Source organism: Triticum dicoccoides, chromosome 4B, assembly GCF_002162155.2.
Source record: "Triticum dicoccoides isolate Atlit2015 ecotype Zavitan chromosome 4B, WEW_v2.0, whole genome shotgun sequence".
NCBI lineage: Eukaryota > Viridiplantae > Streptophyta > Magnoliopsida > Poales > Poaceae > Triticum > Triticum dicoccoides.
The window spans coordinates 339,430,192-339,454,820 of record NC_041387.1 but is presented as its reverse complement, the minus strand read 5'-3'; positions in this window follow the sequence as shown (position 1 = coordinate 339,454,820).

The following is a 24,629-nucleotide window of genomic DNA, read 5'->3' as shown; positions in this document are numbered from 1 at the left end:
GATATGAACATATAATCTTCCACCAAATAAACCATATAGTAATCAACTGCAAGATGTAATCAACACTACTAGTCACCCACAAGCACCAATCTATAGTTTTGATACAAAGATTGAACACGAGAGATGAACTACGGTTTGAGAAAAGTTGGTTCTGTTGAATATGTTGATGAAGATAGCCCTCCTCAAGATGGGAGAGTTGTTGGTGATGATGATGATGATGATTTCCCCCTCCTGGAGGGATGTTCCCCCGTCGGAATCGCTCCGCCGGAGGGCAAAAGTGCTCCTGCCCAAGTTCCGCCTCAAGGCGGTGGCACTTCGTCCCGAAATTGCTACCCTTAATTTTACTAGGTCAGAATGACTTATGTACCAGAAGATGGGCACCGGAGGTGGGCCGAGGAGGGCAGCACCCACCAGGGCGAGCCTGGGCCTCCTGGCGCGCCCAGGTGGGTTGTGCCTACCTAGTGTCCCCCCTCTGGTACTTATTTGCTCCAATAATTCTTGAGTATTCCATAAAAAATCCTCGGGAAGTTTTAGCTCATTTGGAGTTGTGCAGAATAGGTAGCTTGACATAGCTTTTTCAGGTGCAGATTTCCAACTGTTAGAATTCTCCCCCTTTGTGCATAACTTGCATATTATGAGATAAAAGGCATTAGAATTACTCCAAAAAGCATTATTATACAATAAAACAACATAAATAACCGTAGGAAAACATGATGCAAAATGGATGTATCAAGCGCTTATTCACGGCGCTCTCTCTCTGTCATGACCTATGGGCCCTGCTCGGTTGGCCCCGCAGCTTGGTTTACAATGGATTCGCTGGTGGTTTTGTTGTTGGCATGAGTCCTAGTACCCACCTGCATTGGGCCGACATGTCCCTTGGGCGATCAACTCTTTGGTTTCTTAGCATTTTTTGCTCTAGTTTTTATGATTTTTTTGCGTAATATAAGCATTTTTTATTTAGTACTGAATGTTCTCATCTGCTTGAACTGACATATTTTTATTAGTGTGTTTCCTTCCCTTCCTTTTTGTTCTCATTTTTTCAGCATTTTTTGGATTTGATTAAACATTTGGGTAAGATATATAGGACCTCACCGAATGGCATAGTCGTACTGACCCATTATCTATCTTTTTAGGGGGAAAACCAGCACCGCATCGAGGGGCATAGTTGTACTGACACATCTTCCTTGTATGGACTTGCCCCATTATATATCTTTTTAGGAGGGAAACAAGCACCGCACCGAGGGGCATAGTTGTACTGACACATCTTCCATGTATGGACTTGCCCCATTATCTATCTTTAGGGGGTGTGGGTGCGTGGGGCGGGGGGACAGAATAACCGCACTGCGCCTGTCAAAGCAGCGCACTGCCGCGTTAGCGTGAGGCTGAGCCGGGCAGGAGGGGGAGTCGGGACCCCACTCCCCCATCCCGGTGAGGCGAGCCAGGAATAAGCCGTAGCAGGCAACGACGCGGCGTGCCGCGGCTTCGCATGCAGAGGCGAGTCCGTAACATGACTTGCCCCATTATCTATCTTTTTATGGGAAAAACCAGCACCGCACCGAGGGGCATAGTAATACTAACACATCTTCCTTGTATGGACTTGACCCGTTATCTATCTTAGGGGGTGTGGGTGCATGGAGGGAACAGAATAACCACACTGTGCCTGTCAAATGAGCACACTACCGCGTTAGCGCGAGGCCGAGCCGCAGGGGAGGGGGGTCGGGACCCCCCTCCCCCATCCCGGTGAGGCTGAGCTAGGAACGAGCAGTAGCACGCGACGACGCGCGGTGTGCCGCGGTGTAGCATGCGGAGGCGAGTCTGTAACATGACTTTCCCCAGTATCTATCTTTTTAGGGGGAAAACCAGCATCGCACCGAGGGGAATAGTTGTACTGACACATCTTCCTTGTATGGACTTGCCCCACTATCTTTCTTTTTAGGGGGGGAAGTAGCACAAACACTTGTGCTTGAGCCAAAATAGGAAGCATTACAATAAAAAAAATAGCGCATACAATAACGTACGAACAAAATTTTCTAAACCATCTAGTGAAAACATAGACTTCAACCATCTCATATGCATTGTTTAAAAAAATACTGCAACATAATCAAACACACACAAATCTCACAACCAGCGTCATTTGCCACATTTAAACCTACAACACGTAAATTCTGAACGTTAGAGAGTCATCTTTCCTGAAGAACATAACCATAACCACATCTCCATACTCACTTCCAGACTCTCCCAGAAACTCCTTCCACCCAGTAGTTAGGTTGATGCAACCATCAAAGTTGAAGTGGTAGGAAACTTCCATCAACTGATACCCATTTTTGTGTGCCATCTCCATCTTCAGTATGCCCGAACTAGGAGCAACAATCCTAATTCTGGGTATCATTTTCTGCAAATGGGCATGGGAGTAGAAAATAAAGTGAACACCTGACATAACTGAATATTTGCACAGATTTAGCAACTGTTGCATAACAAGTGAAAAAAAATCTGAACCAAAACAAACTAACTGGTGATATATCCTGACTAAACTGAAGAAATATACATATAGATCCCTACAATAAGCATCTGACAAAAATAGAACAAGAATTATACAAAAAGGAATAAATACTGTTAACTGATGAACAAATACACGTACAAAACCTACTGTTAACTTCTGACAAAACCAAACAAAAATTATAGACAAACTATTGATACAAATAAACTACAAATTCATTCCATGGGATTCAAAATGAAACCTAGAAAATAAGAAAACAAAAAAAATAGAAACACATACCCATGATTCCTTGAAGTTCCCAGCCGTCAGGTGACAAACGTAGGGAGCATGAAACCTATGGTTGTTGTACAACAACGATGAAAGTTGCCCACTGCCTGACTCTCGGTGAGCTCCAAACCAAATTTGTACACACAACCGTTAGCTATGCGCACCATCTTTGCGAGACACCCGCATGAATAATCCTCCATGGTAAACACAGGAAAAGGGAAGAAAACAACAGAGTGAAGAGGGAGGAACCTAGATCTAATTCTGGAAGAAGGAAGAAAAAGGAGGGGGAGACTGAGCCACACACCACACATAGATGGATAGAACTTATAGCCATGAGGACTTGCCGATTATAAAATAATAAATAGGCAGGTGGGCAGCCAGCTGGTAGAAAATAGTTATTATGACGATGTCATCACACAAGTCATACAACATTGACCGCAAAACAGTCCAAGTACAAATAAAGAAGCAGTTCAAATAATTATGGGAGAGCACATACGGTAGCAGTTCAAAGTGCACATACCAACATATGTAGATAGAAAAACTCATTCAAAGAAAGACATATAAATTCATTGAGTCATTGAACTATGATCTATCACAACACAATCTTAAAAACATAAAAATTCAGTACTTCAGTCATACCGATCCAAGAATCAACGCCACATGCCCCTGGTGGATGGATGTGGAGCCATGACTGCTCTCACCCTAGCCCACCTGATGATCTGTAGAGAGTTCCTTCTACTTCTATCTAGGAAAAGGAAAACTAGATCCATTTCATTAGATTTGCAAGTCTCTAGCACTTCATCGACAAGGCGTCTGTTGAACTCTGCCTCCACTTCCTCCTCGACAGCATGTTGTGCCCTCTGCCTACGCATGAGCCTCCTCCTCCTCCTGTGCTCTGCTGCTGCAGTCCTCACCTCGGCGGCATCCCCCTCCTCTATCACCTCTCCCATGTTAGGATCCATCTGGCTTTTTTTTGGTGGCAGCTGGTGTAATGAAAGTGAGAGAGGGAAGGGCGTGGGGAGAGGCTTTATATGCAAAGTGCATATGGTTGGATAGGCAGCTGGTAGAAACTACTTACTCTGATGTCAATGCACAGTAATACAACTTTGACATGGAGAGTCCAACTACACATATGACAGCCATTCAGCAACACAGAAAAGGACGAAACTTAATTACACTGTTTGACCAGATTACAAGAAAATGTAGGCTACAGTCAGCCACGATAAACCACCTCTGCCAACAACCAAATCACATGGGACTCCGAGGTATAAACAACTCAAGAAGCAAAATTAACAACGCAAAACTGTTTGTACAATCCACATCTCTCTCCCTGCAACGCCAATTCAAAAACAAAACATCAGAAAAAGAAGAACACATTTGCATGGTGGCCATGGCGAACGACCAAGAACAACAAAACTTCTCATCATAAACTTCTTCTTCGTATTGCTTATTTGTGTCATTTTAGAGCTAACTTAGGTGATTATGCCATTTTTGAGCTAACTAATAAGCTTATTATGTCAATTTGGTGGAAAATAAGGTAAGTATATGTCATTTTTGTGCTAAACTAGGTAATTGTGCCATTTTTAGCGAACTTAGGTAAGTATAGGTCATTTTTGAGCTAACTTGGGTAATTATGCCTTTTCGGAGGAAAATAAGCTAAGTATATGACATTTATGAGCTAACCCAGGTTATTGTGCATTTTTGAAATGAATAAGCTAATTATATCAAATGAACTAAATAAGCTAATTATGTCATTTTGGAGGATAATTAGCTAAGTATGTCTGTTTGGGGAAAATAAGCTAAGTACATGGCATAATAGGGCTAACAAGCAGGTACGAAGCTAAGTATGCATTTGTTAAGCAAAACACTAGAGAAAACATACCAGATGTCAAACACCGGGGTTCCTCGGGCTGGTTTCACCTGGAGAAGGGGTGTGCGATGCGGCTCCAGAGTTATGTTGCACAAAAGATCATTTGCAAAGTTTTCATTAGCATGATGACACTCAAATGTTAAGACTAGTAAATAATGACCATTCAAATGAAACTCATCGTTCCCACTCTAGTAGTGACCAACATTGGCAGAAGGGTGTGACCGGTCTTCTCGCACATAGACTACACATTCCGTTTTGACGGGTCAGTCATATTAGTTAGTAATGAAACGAACACTACGTGCATGATTTGTCTAATATGCAGAAGAAACTTACCACGATGAGCTCATATAGGGCTTGGTGAGCCGCGTCATTCCGTGTCGTCACATCCTCCAACAACCTAGCTTTCTTCTCCTCCGTGAGCAGTTCCTTCTTCAGCGGCACCCGGTCCCTCTCCTCCAGAAGTGCCTCGGTCGTCTCTCGCTCTTTCTGAAGAGTAGCCTGCAACACACTCCTAGTTAGCATTTAATCATCAATGACCACACACAAAATTTAATGGGGGAAAGATATCTTAGTCCGTATAACTAACCTCGATGGCATGATCGACCAGCCATGGACGAGTCCTTATCTCAGGACAGGAGCTCGTTTGGCGCGCCTCGATCTCTGGGAGAGTGAGAGGACAACGTATCAGTCCATCTCCAATGGCTAGTGAGCCATGGGGCCTCCCGCCAGCAGATATCATCACCAGCTCTGGATCAAAGGGATGCTGGCTTAGGTTAAAGTCCTCCCCTTCCTCACCCTCCCCACCTGGTTGTACCTCACAAGCTTGTGGTGGGTGGAGATGTTGGTGAAATTCTCTGGATGATCAAGGTCAGACTCATAGAATGCCTTGGCCTTCTTGTATGAGGCAGTATGGGCCATGGCATAGAGGTCGTACACCTCAGGCACCTCCGTGTTATTGTGTCGCGCCTAATAGAGAGGAACAAAGTATTAGTAAAGGCCTCAAGCTAGCATGAAGAATGAATTGCAAGAATCATGAAGAAAACCACATATCCAGTTCCGCCCGAACTGATATAAGTTGGTGCTGCCTTGATGGTGTGGCACACCAACCATTTGGTCTCGCCGGTCCTTGGCATTGTCGTGGATGGCTCGCCAACGGCCAATGCACCACTCATCTACCAACACCTCCCAACGTTCCATCTTATCCGCACACCATCTCGGGGGCACATAAGTTAGTAAACAGAAAATTTGAACGCTACGCCTATGAATAAAATCAAGAAAACTAAGTACGTAGGCTCGATTTGGTGTCATACAGAGGGACCAAAGAACCACCGGCAGCTCATCAATCCAGTCTCTACCACACTTCTGCATCCTATCAAATGTTCTTGTCTTGCGTCCTCGTAGCACTTCAGCATTCACCCTCTCAGCTTGTCTGTTGCTTCTGGGATGGGCAACAAAGGCAAATGATACCTTGCTTCTGATGGCTTGAACCTATTGCATGAAGGCGCGGCTTGTGAATTGGGTGCCGTTGCCAGTGATGACTCTGGCAGGTACTCCAAAACAGCACACTAATCCCTTCAAGAACTTGATGGCTCATTGTGCGGTCACCTTCCTCACGGGCTCCACTTCCGACCACTTTGTAAACTTGTTGATTGGAACGTACAAGAATTCAAAGGCCCCGGTAGCACGGGGGAAGGGGCCCAGGATGCTGAGCCCCCAGACCAAAAATGGCCATGATAAAGGAATCGTCTGGAGAGCTTCAGTAGGTTGATGGATGTTCTTGGAGTGGAACTGGTAGGCTTCACATCTGGTGACTAGCTCGGTTGCATCTTGGAGGGCTGTGGGCCAGTAGAAACCTTGCCAGAAATCCTTTCCAACTAAGGCTCTTGATCCAATATGAGAGTCGACCCGCCTTTGTGTATCTCTGCTAACAGTTCCTCCCCCTCTTCCCGGCAAATGAACTCCAATTTCAGACCATTGGGCCTGCTTCTGTACAACATGCCATCGACAAACTGATACATACTGGTCCTTTGAGCTACTCTTTCATCTTCTTTTTGCTCTTTGAGAAGTTCTCCAGTTTGGAGGTAGTGGACGATGTGCTGTGCCCAGGTTGGAGCTTGTGGCTCAAAAACTAGGGCCAATGGCACCCCCTCTCTCGTGGGAGTGCTTTCCTCGACCATAAGGCCCAGTGGTCCTACGAAAGAGTGCGATTTGCCAAGCGAGGTGGAGTTGTTCCCGGCAGCCCCCTCACCGGGGACCTCTGAAGGTTCTGCCGGTGGAGGCTTGCCGGAGTCTAGCTTCCTCCTCTTCCTTGCCATTGCTAATGGGGATACTGATGGTTGAGTCAGATGGAGCACAAAAGTCCCTGGTTCCACAGGAAGCTTTTGCGCAACACATTTTGACAGATGATCAACAATGCTGTTTTCCGCAGGCGATATGTGCTCTGTTTGCAATCCATCAAAATGCTCCTCCAGCTTTCTCACTTCTTCTACATATGCCTCTATGAATGGACTCTGGTAATCCTTGTTCACTTGCCTCACCACGACTTGTGAGTCTCCTCGAATGACCAACTTCTTGATTCCCAACTCTATCACGATCCTGAGCCCGATAAGGAGTCCTTCATATTCTGAAGTGTTGTTGGTAGCCTTCTCTTAGGGGGGGGGGTGCATTTGGACCACATACTTGAGGTGCTCTCTAGTGGGTGTGATGAGGAGGATGCCAGGTCCTGCACCTTGTAGTGCAAAGGCACCATCAAAGTACATGATCCATTCTTGGGGCGCTTCCTTGCCGGGATAACTTTTTCCAGTGCCTCCTCGTCTGGGGCAGGCGTCCACTCCAGAATAAACTCCGCTAGTGCTATGCTCTGAATGATCGAGGTGCTTTCGTACTTCAGCCTAAAGCTGTATAATTCCAAATCCCATTCTACTTTTCTGTTAGTGGCCTCCGGGTTCCTTAGTATGCGTTGCAAAGGGAAACAGGTGACAACTATGATCTTGTGGGCTTAGAAGTAGTGGCGCAGTTTCCTCGAGGCCATGACGGGGCCAAAGATCAACTTTTGCACGCCAGAGTACCTCGATCTAGCCCCCTGCAACAAGGAGCTGGCAAAGTAAACTGGTCACTGCACCACCTTCTTCCTTGCCATAGTCTTGGGATTGCCTTCACTTATCTGCTCTTCTTTCTCTTGATCTGCACTCAGCCCTGCCCTGACCGGTTCACTTCCTTCTCTAGGGAGGATAATAGTTGCAGCTGCTCCTTCTTCCACTTCCCGTTCTGCCACCAATGCTACACTAACCACTTGATTGGTTGCCGCCAGATATAGCAGCAGTGGCTCTAGTGGTTTTGGAGCGACCAGGGTGGGAACAGAGGAAAGGTAAGTTTTCAAGCCTTGCAGTGCTGCTTCTGCCTTTGGGGTCCACTTAGTGGGCCCTGCCTTCAAAATTTTGAAGAACGGTAGAGCGCGCTCGACACACTTGGAAATGAACCTACTCAGCACGACAACACATCTAGTTAAACGCCTCACATCTTTGACTAACTTGGGTGCTTGAATCTGTTCAATTGCTCTGATCTTGTCAAGGTTGTCCTCTATTCCCCGGTCCTACACAAAGAAGCCAACTAGCTTGCCAGAGGGAACAACAAACATGCACTTCTCTGGGTTCAGCTTCAAGTTGATCTTGCACAGATTTGTAAAGGTTTCTTCCAAGTCATGAATGAGTGTCGATCTATCCCTCGTCTTGACCACTATATCATCCATGTATGCCTCAATATTCCTGTGTGGCTGAGACTCAAACCCTATCGGTACTGATTTTGCAAAGGTGGACCCAACGTTCTTTAACCCAAAGGGTATCCATACAAAGCAGTACGTGCCACATGGGGTTATGAATGTAGTCTTCTTTTCATCTTCCCTGGACATGAATATCTGGTGGTACCCGGAGTAGCCATCCAAGAATGAAAGCAGATCACACCCGGAAGTGGAATCCATGATCTGATCAATGCACGGCAAGGGGAATGGGTCCTTCGAGCATGCTTTATTCAGATCCGTGATATCAATGCAAAGCCTCCACTTCCCATTCGCCTTGCGCACTACCACTAGGTTTGCCAACAATGTTGGGTGCAATACTCCTCTGACCAAACTAGATACTTCAAGTTTCTTGATCTCTTTGGCAATAACTGCTGCCGCTCCAAGGCTTGCTTCCTGACCTTCTGCTTGACGGGCCGGGCATGGGGGCATATAGCAAAGTGGTGCTTGATTACCTCCCTGGGAATGCCGGGGATGTCAGATGGTTGCCAAGCAAACACATCGACATTCGCCACAAGAAGGCAACGAGTGTGCTTTCCTATTTGTTGTCAAGAGTGGAGTTGATAGTGAATGTACCATCAACGCCAACCTGCCATGCCGGGACCTTCTTGAGAGCAGGTGCAACAACCTTGGATCTCTTGCTAGTGGAACTCTCCAACAAGTCATCAATAGGTGCAGCGCACTCCGGAGAGGCGCGCTTCCAAGATTCCTTGCCGATATCCTTGCTACCTTTCCTCTCTTGTTTGTTTTCCTTGGCAGGGACTGTGGCTTCCGCGGCCATGGCAGCAACCGCATCCCGTTACATCTTATCCATGCATATAATTGCGTCCTTCTTGTCTGATGGGGTAGAAATGACGCCAATTAGTCCTGGCATCTTCAGGGTGTTGTAGGCATAGTGGGATGTCACCATGAACTTCACTAGGGCAGGTCGTCCAATTATCCCATTGTACGTCAACGGAAGCTCCACCACGTCGAACACATTCTTCTCAGTCCGGTAATTCAATTCTCCTCCAAATGTCACCGGCAGCGTGATCTTCCCCTTTGGACAACTCCTATCGGGGTTGATCCCCTGAAACATGCTAGTAATGTTGAGGTCTTCATCTTCTATCTACAACTTGTTGATTACTTTGGGACAAATCAGATTCAACCCGGCCCTGTCATCAATCAACATGTTTGTGACCTTGAGATTGCGGATTGTTGGCGATACCAACAATGGCAAACACCCTACCACGTTGGTGCGGTTAGGGGTGATCCTCTTTGTCAAAGATGATGGGCGTGCGAGACCATTTGAGTGGTTTCCGAGAATCTGCCGCTGGCTCCACAACATTGACCACACATGCCCACTATTTCAGCTGGCGGTGAGAGGAGTGCAAGGATGCACCCCCGTCAATGCACAAGGTGTCAGTGGCTTTCTGAAACTCTTGCTCGCTAGTTTCCTCTTCATCCCCTTCATCGCTTTCGTCACCACATCCCTTCTTTTCATGGCCTTTAGCAGGTTTCCCTTAATGTTGAGGGACCTTGCCAGGGCGGCCGCCTCGGACCTTTAGGCCAACGGAATCTTGGTCTCTCTCCTTTGCACGCTTCTCGTACTCAACTTTCTGCTTCTTGGAGATCATGGCCCTTGGTCCGATGGATCTTGCAGTACGGCATGTCAGCCTTCCCAGCCTTCTCGGCCGCTGCAGCTTCCCGACAGTTAGCGCACGCGGAAACTTCCTTGCCGGGGCTTGGGTATTGTCCTTCTTGCTAGTACTAGGAGTGCTTGATCCCTCGACAGCCAGCCTTTCTTTCTCCTTGCTCTTCTTGTTGCGTTCCTTCTTCTTCTTCTTCAGGCTGGTAGTATCATCGTCATCTTCTGAGGCAACGTCAATGCCATCTTATTCTTCGGGGATCCCTCCTCCATACGGGCACACTTATCTACAAAGGTGTAAAGCTCATTCACTTTCTATGGCAACCGTACGTTCATCTTGGAACGTATCCCGCGGTTGTGTACGTTGGACTGGAACGCGACAATCACAACTGTCGGGTGGATATCTGGAATATTCCGGTGCACACGCCTGAATCTCTGTATGTACTTCCGCAAACTCTCTCCTTCCTTTTGTGGAAGGAGTTGCAAATCACTGGGCCACCCTGGTTCTTGATGGCTGCCCTTGAAGGCACCAACAAACTCGTTACAGAGGTTTGCCCAAGTCGAGATGGAGTTCTTCGACAAGTGCATCAGCCACAACCTCACATTTGGCTTGAGTGCCAAAGGGAAGTTGTTGGCGAATACCTTTTCATCTCTCCCTCTGGCAGCTTGGACGACGATGGTGTAGATGCTCAAGAACTCTGTTGGGTTCAGTCTTCCATCATATTTTTCTGGTATGTCTGGCTTAAATGTAAGGGCAAATATCCATCTCCACAGAGACTTTCTACAGCTTGCGACTAAAGGCACGACACTCAACCTCGAAAGGCAGGTATCCATCTCCACCGGACGCGGGCTCGTCGACGTCGGGACCATTGCGCCTATCAGACTGGCGGTGGGTTTCACAGCTCCGTTCTTTGTTGTGTGGCTCAGGCTGCATCCTCTGCGCTGGTTTTTATGGAGGGACTGTGTCGTAGGAGCGGCCCCTTCAGCATGGCCAACGGCTCAGGCCGTTGTTGCTGCCTATGGATGTCATGGTGCGCCTGCCCGTTGTGACCCCCCTGCTCAGCAAAACCAATCAGACTTTGAATGGTGGCTCTCCACTCATGCATTTGATTGGTCGCTGGCGGGAATCTCAACAGGAGCTCAGCTCGCTCCATGGCTTCTGAAGCAGTGCTTGGCATGGACGACGATGCATATCTTGATGACGCCCGACTTCTGACGGTACCGATAGTGGCTGCGTCATGTGCTCGTCGCCGCGAGCCAGTTGCCAGGGTGGCGTGATGACGAGAAGGATGTGCTTGGGAGTTGATGACCCCATTCCGTGCTTCCTCTTTATTATCTTGGCCCCGAGAAGGCACATGGCCCATAGCTGCGCCCCACAACACGGGCAGCAATGGGGTTGCGATTCGCACAAGAGCGGGGCCATCGCTGCAGTTGCTTCCTCCAGTGAGGTGGAGAGGCGGCGATTGAATATTCTCCCCACCCTCATCTCGTGGAGCATGACCGCTAGGGTGTTGTTGAGGTTGTCCTCATTCGGTGCCTCCTGCTCTCACTTCAGCCACAGGGGGAACGGTGATGGCGCCGCCTGTGCCGGTCATGTTCCCCGTGGCATCCGCGTCCACGACGCCACCGCAGCTCCCACGGTATCAGCGGCTGCATGCGAGGGGGCCTTCAAGGTGGAAGGGTGAGCTGTTGTGCCGGTCTTTTTCTTGGGTGCCATGGATGATGAAGCTGTCAATGAAGAAGATGATGGTGAAGATTTGACGCGATGTTTACGTCCCAAGGTTTGTGCAAGCGCTTCCCCCTATCTAGAACGCCAAAGATGTCGTGGTTAAACATGATCAACTATGGGGCCATCGACCCCTTGTGGTTCAGCAAGGGGGAAGGGCACATTGAACAAAGAGCGGAGAATGCAGTGCAGCACAACAACTGTGATGTGGGTGATTTTTACCCAGGTTCGGGCTGCTACAAAGCGTAAAACCCTACTCCTACTTTGGTGGATTGGATGGAGGACCGTGACGAACACGCAACGCTCAAGCCCGGAAAGGTCGCCTTGGGGAGTGCAGCTACCCACATAAGAGTGTACAAGGTTCCGAATCCTATTGTAGGTCGCCATGGCTCTCCTTTTCTAGGTAAAGGGTTTACCACAGTGGCAAATCAGTCCACTGATTAGATAGCCAACAGTGTCGGGTTTTGGGTTCCGCAAACCCTTGAGAGGTTCGAACTCTGGGGTACATGCGAAGATCTCAACCTACCCAGGCCGCTACTTGCGAAACCTCACAGCCTAGCGCGTCGAGCTTGAAGGGAAATAGAGACACAACAGTTTATCCTAGTTCGAGCAACCTTGCAGTGTAATACCCTACTCCAGCTTTGTGGTGGATTGCCCCGAGGGGCTGAGGATGAACTAGTACAGTGGTTGAACAGCCTCAGGAGGTGCTGTGTTCTTGAGCTCAAGTGAGCTGGTGAGGTAGTGAGGAAGGAATGGATTTGATGGGTTCGGATCTATCCGTCCTCCTCTATGCTGGTGGCTAGGTCCTATTTATAGTGACCTTGGTCCTCTTCCTAAATGTTGGCGGGAAGGGACCACACAACGACCAGATTTGTAGGGGGACAACAAGTACATCCTATCCTGACTAAAGTGTTCTTCGCCTACAAAAGCCTCTGGCCGTGACACTGCGGTGGGCTCGGCAATGACCTCCATCCTGCCGTCTTGGCGGTCTTGGTCTTGTTGCACCAGAATGGAAACCTTTGGCTGATTCCTCGGGACACCATGCCTGATGCTTGCCTCCTTTGCACCAAAGAGGAAACTGGTACACTGCGCCCGCCGCCGCCTGCCTGGCCTTGGTCGTCATGGCTCACGTCAACTGAGCCACGTGAGGTGCACCTTGCATAGAAATCTCTGCTCCTTGAGAGCTAGCCTGAGGAGGCCAATCCCTTAGGAGGTCTTGATGTCGTCCGTCTCGTGAGGCTTGGCCCCTCGTGAGGGTCTTGAGTTGTCGATGCGGAAGCTGGGCCGTACCAGGCCGTTGATGGAGCCGCACAGTGGGCCGCAGTTAGGTAAGTCTGGGTACCCCTGTATCCAGAATGACGACAGTAGCCCGCAGGCCCAAGGTGTGCTTGGACTTGGCTTATAGGTGAGGCCAAAGGTCAAATGCGGAGCGCCACGGGCCCTAACCGCCTGTGGACTTGAACGACGCATGGCGATTGATGGGACGTGGGTGTCTCCACTTCCCCATGCTGCCTTGGAATCCGATGAGCCTGGCGGCCGCCCATTGCTAGAGCAGTCCGCCCCTATAGGTTGCTGCGCTTGGCCTTGGTCTCCTTCTTCACCTGGCTCACAATCCTCCTCACTGATCCAACACCGGTGTTGTTCCCCCCTCTCCCCTGTGCTTCACCGTGGCCTCGCAGCAGAGTAAGAAGAAGGGAAGGTTGTGCGCCCCGGCTGGACCCCCGCCGGCCTTGGAGCCAACTCTCGAGCGGTCGTCGGTGATCAATCGAGAGGGGCTGGACAAGTTCCACCCTGCTCGAAGCCGATTCAAATAAGTGGAAGGCGACGGCCGACTGGCCCGCGTCTTGGATGACAGATTATATGAGCGCCACCGAGATTCCCGTCCATCTTCATGCCCTCTTCGCGGGCCTGATTCCCCCTTTCTCTCCTTTCTTCAACGCCATAATCTCGAACTACCAGATCCACCTACTGCACCTGTATCCCCGCTCCATCCTCCTCCTTGCTGTCTTCGCTTTCCTTTGTGAAGCCATGATCGGCATTGCTCCTTCCGTGGCCCTATTTCGCCATTTCTTCTTGCTCTGTCTCATCGGCACCTGCCAACACCCAGGGTGCGTGACCTTCGAAGCTGTTACGGTGACTGTTGGCTCAGGGATCAACTTCGAGCTATCGCCAGATGTGAAGGGATTCCAGTAGTAGTGGTTGTTTGTAGATGCTAGTACGTGCAGTCCCGTGCTTCTGACCACTCTGGTGCCTGCGGAGCCCAGCTCCGGCTGGGGGCATGTGAAGCTTGTCGACCATCGGCTGGCCCACATCAGGAAGCGGTTGGCCGAGCTACAGAAGCTAGGGGTGACAGATGGTGGTGGAAGAATTCGTCCAGTGACGCATCGCCCCACTCCCGCTCGATGTGGGCCCTCACTAGCGTCGAGGACTCGATGAGGCTCCAGGAGCCTGCGGAGCCTTCCAAGACATTGAGAAAGGTGCTCGAGCTTCTGACGGGTGTCTCCAAACCTGTCGAGCTTCCAGGGAAGGGCTGCCTCCTCTACCAGTGCTCAAACAAGGTGGCCTTCGTGAAGCAGATGCCCGTCTTTGCCGAGTGTGGGTTACGCCCGGAGGGCCTAGAGGGGCCTCGCGAGAATCCCATCCTCGTGGCTCCCTTGCTTCTTAACCCCGTGACGTGCCCCCCAAGTGTGGAAGCAGGGGGACACACGCCTCCAGGTGCTGATGAGGCGATATTTGGAGGCCCCGCGCCATTAGGTGCTCCGTAGGCCATGGCTCCTGAGACTTTGGGCGGAAACAACATGGGATCGGTGCGACCCGGTGCTCATGAGGCTGCCACCTCCGAGGATCGAGGAAAGGTCTACAAGGCGGTTGCTGAAGGTGAGGTGCCCCCCTGGCGCTGCTGAGGCTGCCGCCCAGGGAGCCCCGCCGAGCGTTCCCTCTGCTGGGAACCGTCCCTCGAAGCCCGGCAGGCTTTGCCTGAATCTTGAAGCACTCCGCAAGGGGAAGGGGTCTCCGAGTTGTAGTGGTGATGCCTACCGGCCGTTGAAGCAGAGGAAGTACATAACCGTGGATGAGTAAGTACCTCTTTTTTGTGATTCCCTACATGTTATGCTGTTCTCTGAGTAGGGTTTCGCAGGACACCCGTGATGGCAAAGCCTCAGGAGATGCATCCTTTAGGAGCTCCTAGCTTACTTCTGACACGTAGCCCCCCGTGCCCAGCTCCCACGCAAGGCACGGGGCCTACTCCAACAACTGGTGCGCCGCTAGGGGGGCCTCAGACTTGAGCCCCCTGCTTCTTCTTCCTGCGACCTGGGCCGAATGGTGGGGGGCGTGTCGACGGTCCCCTGGTGATCACTACTAGCAATCGGGTGGCCTCTAGGCCGTTTTCTTCACGGGACGAGGCTGCGCCAGCCAGCCACTAGCCGGAGGCAGGCGAGGCACTTCGCACCCCTCCAGCAGCTCCCAGGGCCGAAGACAGGCTTGGCCGCGCGTAGGAGTTCACACGCGGGTGCAATGTTGTCCGCTTCGAGTTCTTTACCGAGGCGATTCGCGTGACGATCCGGCTTGCTGCATAGCTTGCCGACATCGACACCCGGCTCAAGGCAGAGGACTGCCGGTTTGCACGCGAATGGCACCAGCTTAAGGTCCCCATCAACCTCGGGCAGCTTCAGCATGATCAGGCCGATGCGCGTGCTGCGGCTTCCCTTCCAACTTCTCGGGAGGCTTGCGCCCACGCCCTAGAGGAGGCCGATGCCGCCGACCTCCGTCATGATGAAGACGAGGAGCGAGAGTGGGAGCTCCTGACTTCAAACGCCGCCCTTGGGCAGGAGATCGAGGCACGGCAGGCCTTCCGGGCCGCATCACCGAGGGAGGCACCTCTCGTCAAGGCGGGGCTTCTGAGATGCCAAGAAGACCTGGCGCTGGAGGATGTGGAGCATAGCATGGCGTCGGAGCGGCTGGAAGTGAGGGAGCGCCAGGCGGCTACGGCTGAGGATGCCCTCGCCACCCGAGAGGCCTAGGTCCAGCTGGAGGTTGAGGAGAGGGTGGCAAAGGCACGTGCGGATCTGGCTAAGGAGCACCGCCTGAAGCTGGAGCTGCTCGAAGCCGAGCTCGAGGGCAGGACCACCGCCTTGAAGGTGAAGCTGGAATCTGTGGAACAACGTGAGAGGGCTTCCAAGGAGGCTCTGGCCTCTTGTGAGTCTGCCTTGGCCTCTGCACTCGTCGAGGTATCCCTCCTTCAGCAGCAGGTCAAGGATATCACGTCCCCTGCGGAGAGGACCGCTAACAAAGTGAACTGCCGCCGGACGCTGCAGCGTGAGCACGACTCGATGCTCCAGGATCTCAGAATCAGAGCTAACCACGCCTTGGGCACCATCTGCAACGAGAGTGCTCCTCATCCGCACGAGAACGACTATGCCAGCCACCTCAATTTCTTCATCGACATTGTGACCCGCTTGGAGGATTGGGCCGCGAGGGCTCGCGAGCTAGTAAGGGAGAGGAGCCAGGGTCTTCCTGGGCGCGCCTTCTCGCGTGTCTTTAGAAATATTCTCGATCGTGGTTCCCACTTTGACTTCAATGTTGTGCTAGCCCCCGTGCCCGTGGTCACTCACGACAGACTGGCCAGGTGGGTGGATGACCATGTGGACGCGTTGGTTGAAGAATTTGCTCCGGAGGACGACACGGTGGTGATTGCGGCCGGAGAAGGTGGCCCAGGCGACGATGACGAAGAGGATGGTTGCGACGACACGAGCAGCGTGAGCATCACAGATGGAGACGATGAAGAAGGCACGTCCAGCTAGGCCCGCATTTCCTTTGCTTCAACCTATATGACCAACACTAGAACACGTCCTCGTGAGAGCATTTTGAAAAGGGGGGCCTTGCAATGTATGTGATTATGAAATTGTAGGACCTTGAGAAGAGGTGTCTAGAGGGGGGGTGATTAGACACTGAGAGCCAAAGTTGCAGTTTTTAACCTTCTTTAAGTTTTGAGTGGAGTTTAGGCACAAGTTTAACATTCACAACATATAGCAAGCAAGCATGCAAAGAGTATATGAGCAGCGGAAAATAAAGCATGCAACTTGCAAGAATATAAAGGGAAGGGATTGGAGGATTCAAACGCAATTGGAGACATGGATGTTTTTGGCGTGGTTCCGATAGGTGGTGCTATCGTACATCCACGTTGATGGAGACTTCAACCCACGAAGGGTAACGGTTGCGCGAGTCCACGGAGGGCTCCACCCAAGAAGGTTCCACGAAGAAGCAACCTTGTCTATCCCACCATGGCCTTCGCCCACGAAGGACTTGCCTCACTAGCGGTAGATCTTCACGAAGTAGGCGATCTCCTTGCCCTTACAAACTCCTGGGTTCAACTCCACAATCTTGTCGGAGGCTCCCAAGTGACACCTAGCCAATCTAGGAGACACCACTCTCCAAGAAGTAACGAATGGTGCGTTGATGATGAACTCCTTGCTCTTGTGCTTCAAATGATAGTCTCCCCAACACTCAACTCTCTCTCATAGGATTTGGATCTGGTGGAAAGAGGGTTTGAGTGGAAAGCAACTTGGGGAAGGCTAGAGATCAAGATTCATATGGTAGGAATGGAATATCTTGGCCTCAACACATGAGTAGGTAGTTCTCTCTCAGAAATAGGATGCTGGAAGTGTAGGTTCAGTCTGATGGCTCTCTCCGCGAATAAAGAGGAGGTGGAGGGGTATATATAGCCTCCACACAAAATCTAACCGTTACACACAATCTACCAAACTCGGTGGGACCGAATCGTTAAACTCGGTCAGACCGGTTTAGCAAATAATGTGACCGTTAGGGTTTTCGGTGGGACCAGAATGCAACTCGATAGGACCGATATGGTTATAGTTAGGGCATAACGTAATCTCGGTGAGACCGATTACACAAACTCGCTGAGACCGATTTTGGTAATTAGCTAACCAAAGAGTTGGTCAGGCAAACTCGGTTGGACCGATTATCAAACTCGGTGAGACCGATTTTGATAATGAGTCAACCAGGAAGTTTGCATTATAATCTTGGTAGTACCGATTGCTCAAACTCGGTGAGACCGATTTTGATAATGGACATACACAGAGAGATTACAATCCCATCTCGGTGAGACCGAGATCCCTATCGGTGAGACTGATTTGCCTAGGGTTTGTGGCAGTGGCTAAGACATCCAAACTCGGTGGCGCCGGATAGAAAGAATCAGTGGGGCCGAGTTTGACTTTAGGTTTAGGACATATGTGGATGCGAGAAAGTGGTTGAGGGTTTTTGGAGCTTATCACTAAGCACATGAAGCAAGAGGCTCATTAAGCAACACCTCATCCTCCTTGATAGTATTGGCTTTTCCTATAGACTCAATGTGATCTTGGATCACTGAAATGGAAAATGAAGAGTCTTGAGCTTGAAGCTTTAGCCAATCCTTTGTCCTTAGCATCTTGAAGGAGTTCCAACATCCTTTAGTCCATGCCACTCCAATGTTGAACTTATCTGAAATATACTAGATAAAAGTGTTAGTCCAACAAGAGATATGTTGACATTAATTACCAAAACCACCTAGGGAGCACTTGTGCTTTCAATCTCCCCCTTTTTGGTAATTGATGGCAACATACATCAAAGATTTAGATAAAGATATAAAGAATAGCAAGTAAAGCTTTGGAAAGACATGTAACAAGCATAGGCTCCCCCTACATGTATGCAATCATGTGAATATGAAATATGGAAGCATGTGATAGCATAACCATGATAGAGCAGGCAATGTGTTACATGTATCTTGGCTATATGCATCAGAAAAAAAAGTATTAAAGAGAATACCTTCATACCCATGAGTCCTTCTTGCAAACAGTATGTACATCAGCAGGAATTCCTCATACACATGATTGTGATGCATATACTTACCTTGTGGTCTTGAGTTGGCCTAGGATGGAATGAACCTGTGAAAACAAGGTTAGATAACACAGATGCATCTACTAGCCAGAGCAAACAGAAGAAACCACAAGAATACCAAGACTGGGATGACATGTAGAGAGTGAGTACTGAGTACCACATTGGATTAGACATGTCCCCAAGAGTAAAGATATGCAATGAATTTAAATGATCTCTTTCCCTTAGATGTCTTGCTCCCCCTAAATCTAACATGGGATACTGGGAGAAGATAGGGAACAGAAAATCAGAGTTGAAGGAAAAACAGAGCTGAAAGATATGAATGATGATCAGAGCAAAAGTTCAGAACTAATGTATGCTAATGCAAAATGAGCACAACAGATCATATGAACATGTCTCTCCCCTCAAGAAGACATGTGGACATCTCTCCTCTTGAACACCAAGCATCTGGGATCCTTGAGAAATACTTTCTACTAGTATTCTCTCCCCCTGGAGATCTCTCTCTCCCTCTGAGATGTGATCTCTCTATCTAAATGATAAGCTTTGATGTGATCTCTCTCTCTCCCCCTTTGACATCAATTTCCAAGAAGGGCTTGATAAAGATGTAATCTCTCTCTCTCCCTCTGGAATTTGTCGTGAATGGGTTTGATCCTTGAGTCACAACGTAAAGCTATGATAAAAATGTGATGCTTGTAGAGGACAAGATTCATTGAGTGGAGCTGGATCAGAAGAAACACAGAATAAGTGGCAAAGAGTTTTTCCTGTTATGAAATCGGTGGCACCGAGTGGTATGCTTTGGTCGTACCGAGAAGATTCGGTTGGACCGAAAATAACAAATCGGTGTAACCGAGTTCATCGCAGAGAAAACACTTGTCACCTCAGCTCACTAGACTAATAAGATCTCAAAAAGATTTGCAAGGAATTAACTGAATGATATGCAAGGAATTGGATGCAGAAAATGCAGAGCAAACGGAAAGAAATCTAGATGAAGTTTTTTCTTGAAAGGGGAAACACATATGCATGAGACAAATGCAAAAACTCAGAAAAGAACACAGGAGAACTTCATCTAGAGATGGTCGGCGACAAAGTCACCTATGTTAGAGTATATTGACTTAGGAGTCAAGTGAGATCACTTGATCATAGGTCATACTCATCGTTTAAGATCAAAATGGGGTTGCCATTTTTTGTTTAAGCATCTTGATGTATTCACATCTTGTCGAGTTGCTTTAGCTCATGTCTTGGAGTAAAGCTTCTCTAAGATGGAATAACATACCTTGGTTGGTGGTGTTGTCCATGTAGTTGAACTTGCATGGGTTGCTCAAGGTTGATGTAGCTCATAAAGAATTTGGAGCACCACTTGGAATTTGAGTCCATCTACCTACATGGGTTAGTTCTTGCAAGGAAGAGCACTTGTATATCCAAAAATGACAATCATGAAACTCAACACAGAATTTGTCAAAGGATATGTTTGAATGGTTTCATGCTTCCTTGTCTTCAACCACCTTGTGTAGAGACTTGGTGATGTAGAGACTGCTCAAGATGTGAGTAGGTTACAATCTCATGGAATTTGATCCAACCAAGTACCTACATGGGTTAGATAGCATGCAAGATACAAATATATCCAAGACATAAGTTTTTCATCATAAGAGAAATATCAAGGATTAGTCATAAGCTCATGTCTCGCATGTATCCAATGGAGTTTCTACTCCAAGTTGGAAGCATCAATGATGTTCAATTCTCCTCTCAACCTGCAAAACACTTTCTCATCAAGAGGTTTAGTGAATATATCCACTAATTGCTTTTCGGTGCGAACATGCTTAAGATCAATGTCACCCTTAGCAACATGATCTCGAATGAAATGATGACGAACTTCAATATGCTTAGTTCGAGAATGTTGCACAGGATTATGACCAATTTTGATAGCACTTTCATTGTCAGAAAGAAATGGAACATGTTTCACATATATCCCATAATCTTTAAGAGTTTGGGTCATCCAAAGTAATTGAGCACAACATGAACCAGCCGCAATATATTCAGCTTCGGCGGTGGATAAGGATATCGAGTTTTGTTTCTTGGAGGACCAAGACACAAGAGATCTACCAAGAAATTGACAAGTACACGAAGTGGCCTTTCTATCAACCTTGTCTCCGTCATAGTCCGAGTCGGAATAGCCAACAAGATCGAAAGAGGCCCTCTTAGGATACCAAATGCCAAAATTTGGTGTATGAATTAAGTATCTCACTATCCTTTTCACGGCCTTAAGATGACATTCTTTAGGAGCAGCTTGATAACGTGCACACATGCACACACTTAGCATAATATCGGGTCGTGAAGCACATAGATATAACAATGAACCAATCATAGAGTGATAAACCTTTTGATCAACTGGTTCACCATCTTTGGTCAAATCAAGATGTCCACTAGTAGGCATGGGTGTAGTCATACCTTTGCATTCTTGCATATTGAACTTCTTGAATAAGTCCTTAGTGTACTTCGTTTGAGAGACAAAAGTACCTTCCTTAGTTTGCTTGATTTGCAACCCAAGAAAGAATTTGAGTTCACTCATCATTGACATCTCAAACTTCTCCGACATTAGCTTTCCAAACTTCTCACTAAAATGAGGGTTAGTTGAACCAAATATAATATCATCAACATTGTCGGATTTAGGGTTCCGGATGACCCTTGAGGTTTGAACACTTGGGTGCGCGTGGAGGTTTCGCCTTCTACCTACCTGTTCCTCACCGAATCGCTAGGATCTAAACTACGAGAAGAACAACACAAGAGACACAGGATTTATACTGGTTCAGGCCACCATTGTGGTGTAATACCCTACTCCAAAGCAGGAGCGTGGTCGGGACGAGCCAGAGCAGGGAGCGCTCGGGCAGCTTCTCGAGGGCGTGGGACCTCTTGGCAGCTCTGCTTCTGCCGCGCTGGTTCCTCACGGGGTGGGTTCCGCCCAGGGGACGCACGCCTTGGAGCCAGGGCACCTTCTTGAGGAGGAGGCGGCCGAGGCACCCCAGGAGTTTCATTGCCCGTGCATGGCGGGGCGCCGTGCAGCCAGAAAGATGGCGCGGGGGAGCCCCCAGCGGCGCGGACGAGTTCGGCGACTCTGTCGAGCCACTCTTCATAGACGTCGTCGACTGGGCGGTAGCGCAGGAGCTCATTTGCCGCGATGAGTGCAACTCGAGCCTCCATGGCTGCGCGGGGCGTGCGAGATGAAGAACCAGCGGGGGTGAGCGAGGGCGTAGCGGTGCGGCCGTCTCGCCTCATGGACGGGTGCTGGGACGATGCTTGCTGCCGTTCCCAGCCGGGCCAGTGGTGGCGTTGACAGAAGGCGACGGGGAACGACGAGGGTGCCCGCCGACGGGAGCCATCTGGGCGACGCGGGAAGCGAGGGCGGCTCGGCGCTCGGCGCGAACCTGACGTGCGACAGACATGGTCGCGACGGTCGGAGAAGAACAGGGCGACGAAAGACGAATTCTGGCGCACCCCTACCTGGTGCGCCAAATGTCGGATTTAGGGTTCCGGCAGACCCTTGAGGTTCGAACACTGGGGTGCGCGCGGATGTTTCGCCTTCTACCTACCTGTTCCTCACCGAATCGCTAGGATCTAAACTACGAGAAGAACAACACAAGAGACACAGGATTTATACTGGTTCAGGCCACCATTGTGGTGTAATACCCTACTCCAGTGTGTGGTGTGGTGGATTGCCTCTTGGGCTGATGATCAACAATACAAGGAAGAACAGCCTCGCGAGGGTCTGTTCTTGTGGTCTCTCTCTCTTTGTGCCGGCCGGATGGATCTATATCTCTTCCCTGTGAGTGGCTAGTCCTATTTATAGGCGGAGGCCCTGGGCCTCTTCCCAAATATTGAGCGGGAAGGGCGCCAACAATTGCACAATTTGAAGGGGAACATCTAGTACACTTATCCTGACTAAAGTTGGTCCTCGCCTGTCAAAGGCTCTGGCGGTGATGCCGACTTGGGCTCCATGGTGACCTCCATCCTGCCGTTGGACTGGTCTTGGTCTTGTTGCACCGAAATGGATGCCTTTGCTTGATGATCTCGCCTGTGCTTGCTCCCCTTGCACCAAAGAGGAAAGAAGGACACTGCGCGGGCTGGCGCCCGTTCGGCGCCCTTGGTCGTCATGGCTTGCGTCATGGGCACCTCGTGAAGTACCCCACCTTGAACTCTCCGCCTCCTCGTGAGCCAGCCTGACGAGGCCGTGCCTGAGGAAGCTCCTTGTCGTCCGACCCGCGAGGCTTGGCCCCTCGCGAGGGTCTTGAGCTTGTGCTGATGAAGATGGGTTGTGCTGGGCCCCCTTTGAGCCACGCTGCAGGCCGCAGGCAGGCAAGTCTGGGGACCCCCGTTCCCAGAACACTGACAGTAGCCCCCGGGCCGAAGGCGCGCCCGGACTTGGCCGAGCAGAGAGGCGAAAGGGCAAGTGCGAAGCGTCGCGGGCCCTAACAGCTTGCGGCCTTGGGCGCCGCGTGGTGGTTGATTGGACGTGGGCGTCTCCGCAACCGCACTAGTTGATAAGGAGCGACATCTTCCCTCTGCCTCCTTTGCTCCCTCCAGTTGCTGCTCAGATCCCCTTTCTTGCGCCACTCCTTCCTTGCTTCGAAATCTCCAGATCTACTCCACCTGCGCGCCCTAGACAGACATGGCGCCTCGCCAGGCCCCGGCCGGAGCTTGGTACTCGTCCGCCCTGGACTCGCCGAACGTGTCGGAGGCGAGCCTTGCCCGGGTGCGCCAGTTGGCAGCGGCAAAGGGCGTCGATGGGGCGAAGGTGTTCAAGGCCGGCTCTGCCCTCCCTGAGGGCCAAGGAAGCACCTTCTATCTGCTCTTCGTGAGCGCCATTGTCGCCGGTCTAGTGCCTCCCTTCTCTGAGTTCTTCTTTTCCGTCCTCTGCCATTACAACCTTCAACTGCATCTCCACCCCAACTCTGTCCTCCTTCTGGCAATCTTCGCCTACTATTGCGAGGCTCACGTGGGGGTGAAGCCCTCAGTGGCCCTGCTGCACCACTATTTCTAGCTCCAGCTCTCTCGCGGTTCCGTCTCTGCCTGTGCGAGCTTCGTCGCGTACGGCAGCTCCATCGCCATTTCGAATCCCGGGAAAAGGATTGAGGGCTTCAGGAGCAAGTGGGTCTTGGTTGATGCTGGGCGCGTCCACCCCCGGCTGGCCTTGCCCACGGGGCTCCCCTCGAGCTCCGATGACAGGTCTCGAGTGGAGCTTGCGGATCCCCGCGCAAGGCTGGTGTTGGAGAAGATGGATGCGGATCTGAGGTCGGCCAGCATGGCGGCGACAAAGCTGACTGGCGCCTCGCTGCTGAGGGAGTTCCTGGAGCATCAGCTGGCTCCGCTTCGTCAGTACTCGCCTCCGATGTGGAGGCCACACCCGAGCCCCGCGGTCCTGGCTGACGAGAATCTAGCCGCGGTCCTCCAGTCTTTGGTCGGGGGAGACGTGGCAAGGTTGGAGGGCGCTCCGACGCCCCTGTTCCTTCGTGAGGACTGGGAGCAGATCGTGGGGTCCATGCCCGTCCTCAACAGGGATGGGCCTGTGCCCGCGGAGGCTCCCGAGGACCTTGTGGACGTATCCTCCGGCGACTCTAGCGAAGAGAGGGAGGAAGGGGAGCGGGAAAAGGGGGCTGACTCCGAGGCAGAGTCAAGGGCTCCACCTCCTCGGCACAAGTCCCGCACTCTCCGCCTCTCTCTGAGTGACGATGATGACGGTGATGGCGAGCAGGGCGGCGGGAGCCTGCCCCCGGTTCCGAAGAAGCACCGGACTGGGCTGATCCCTTGCGGGTCCGCCCCAGCCCCGAGGCGATCCGCAGGCACCCCAACTGCACCCGCGCTCCTTGAGGCTGATCCTTGCAACCGGCTCTCGGGCTTCAAGTACGGCTGGAGGCTGCTCGAGTCTGCGGGCGACGACTTGTAAGTGCTTGATCCCTGTCTTGTTTCTTG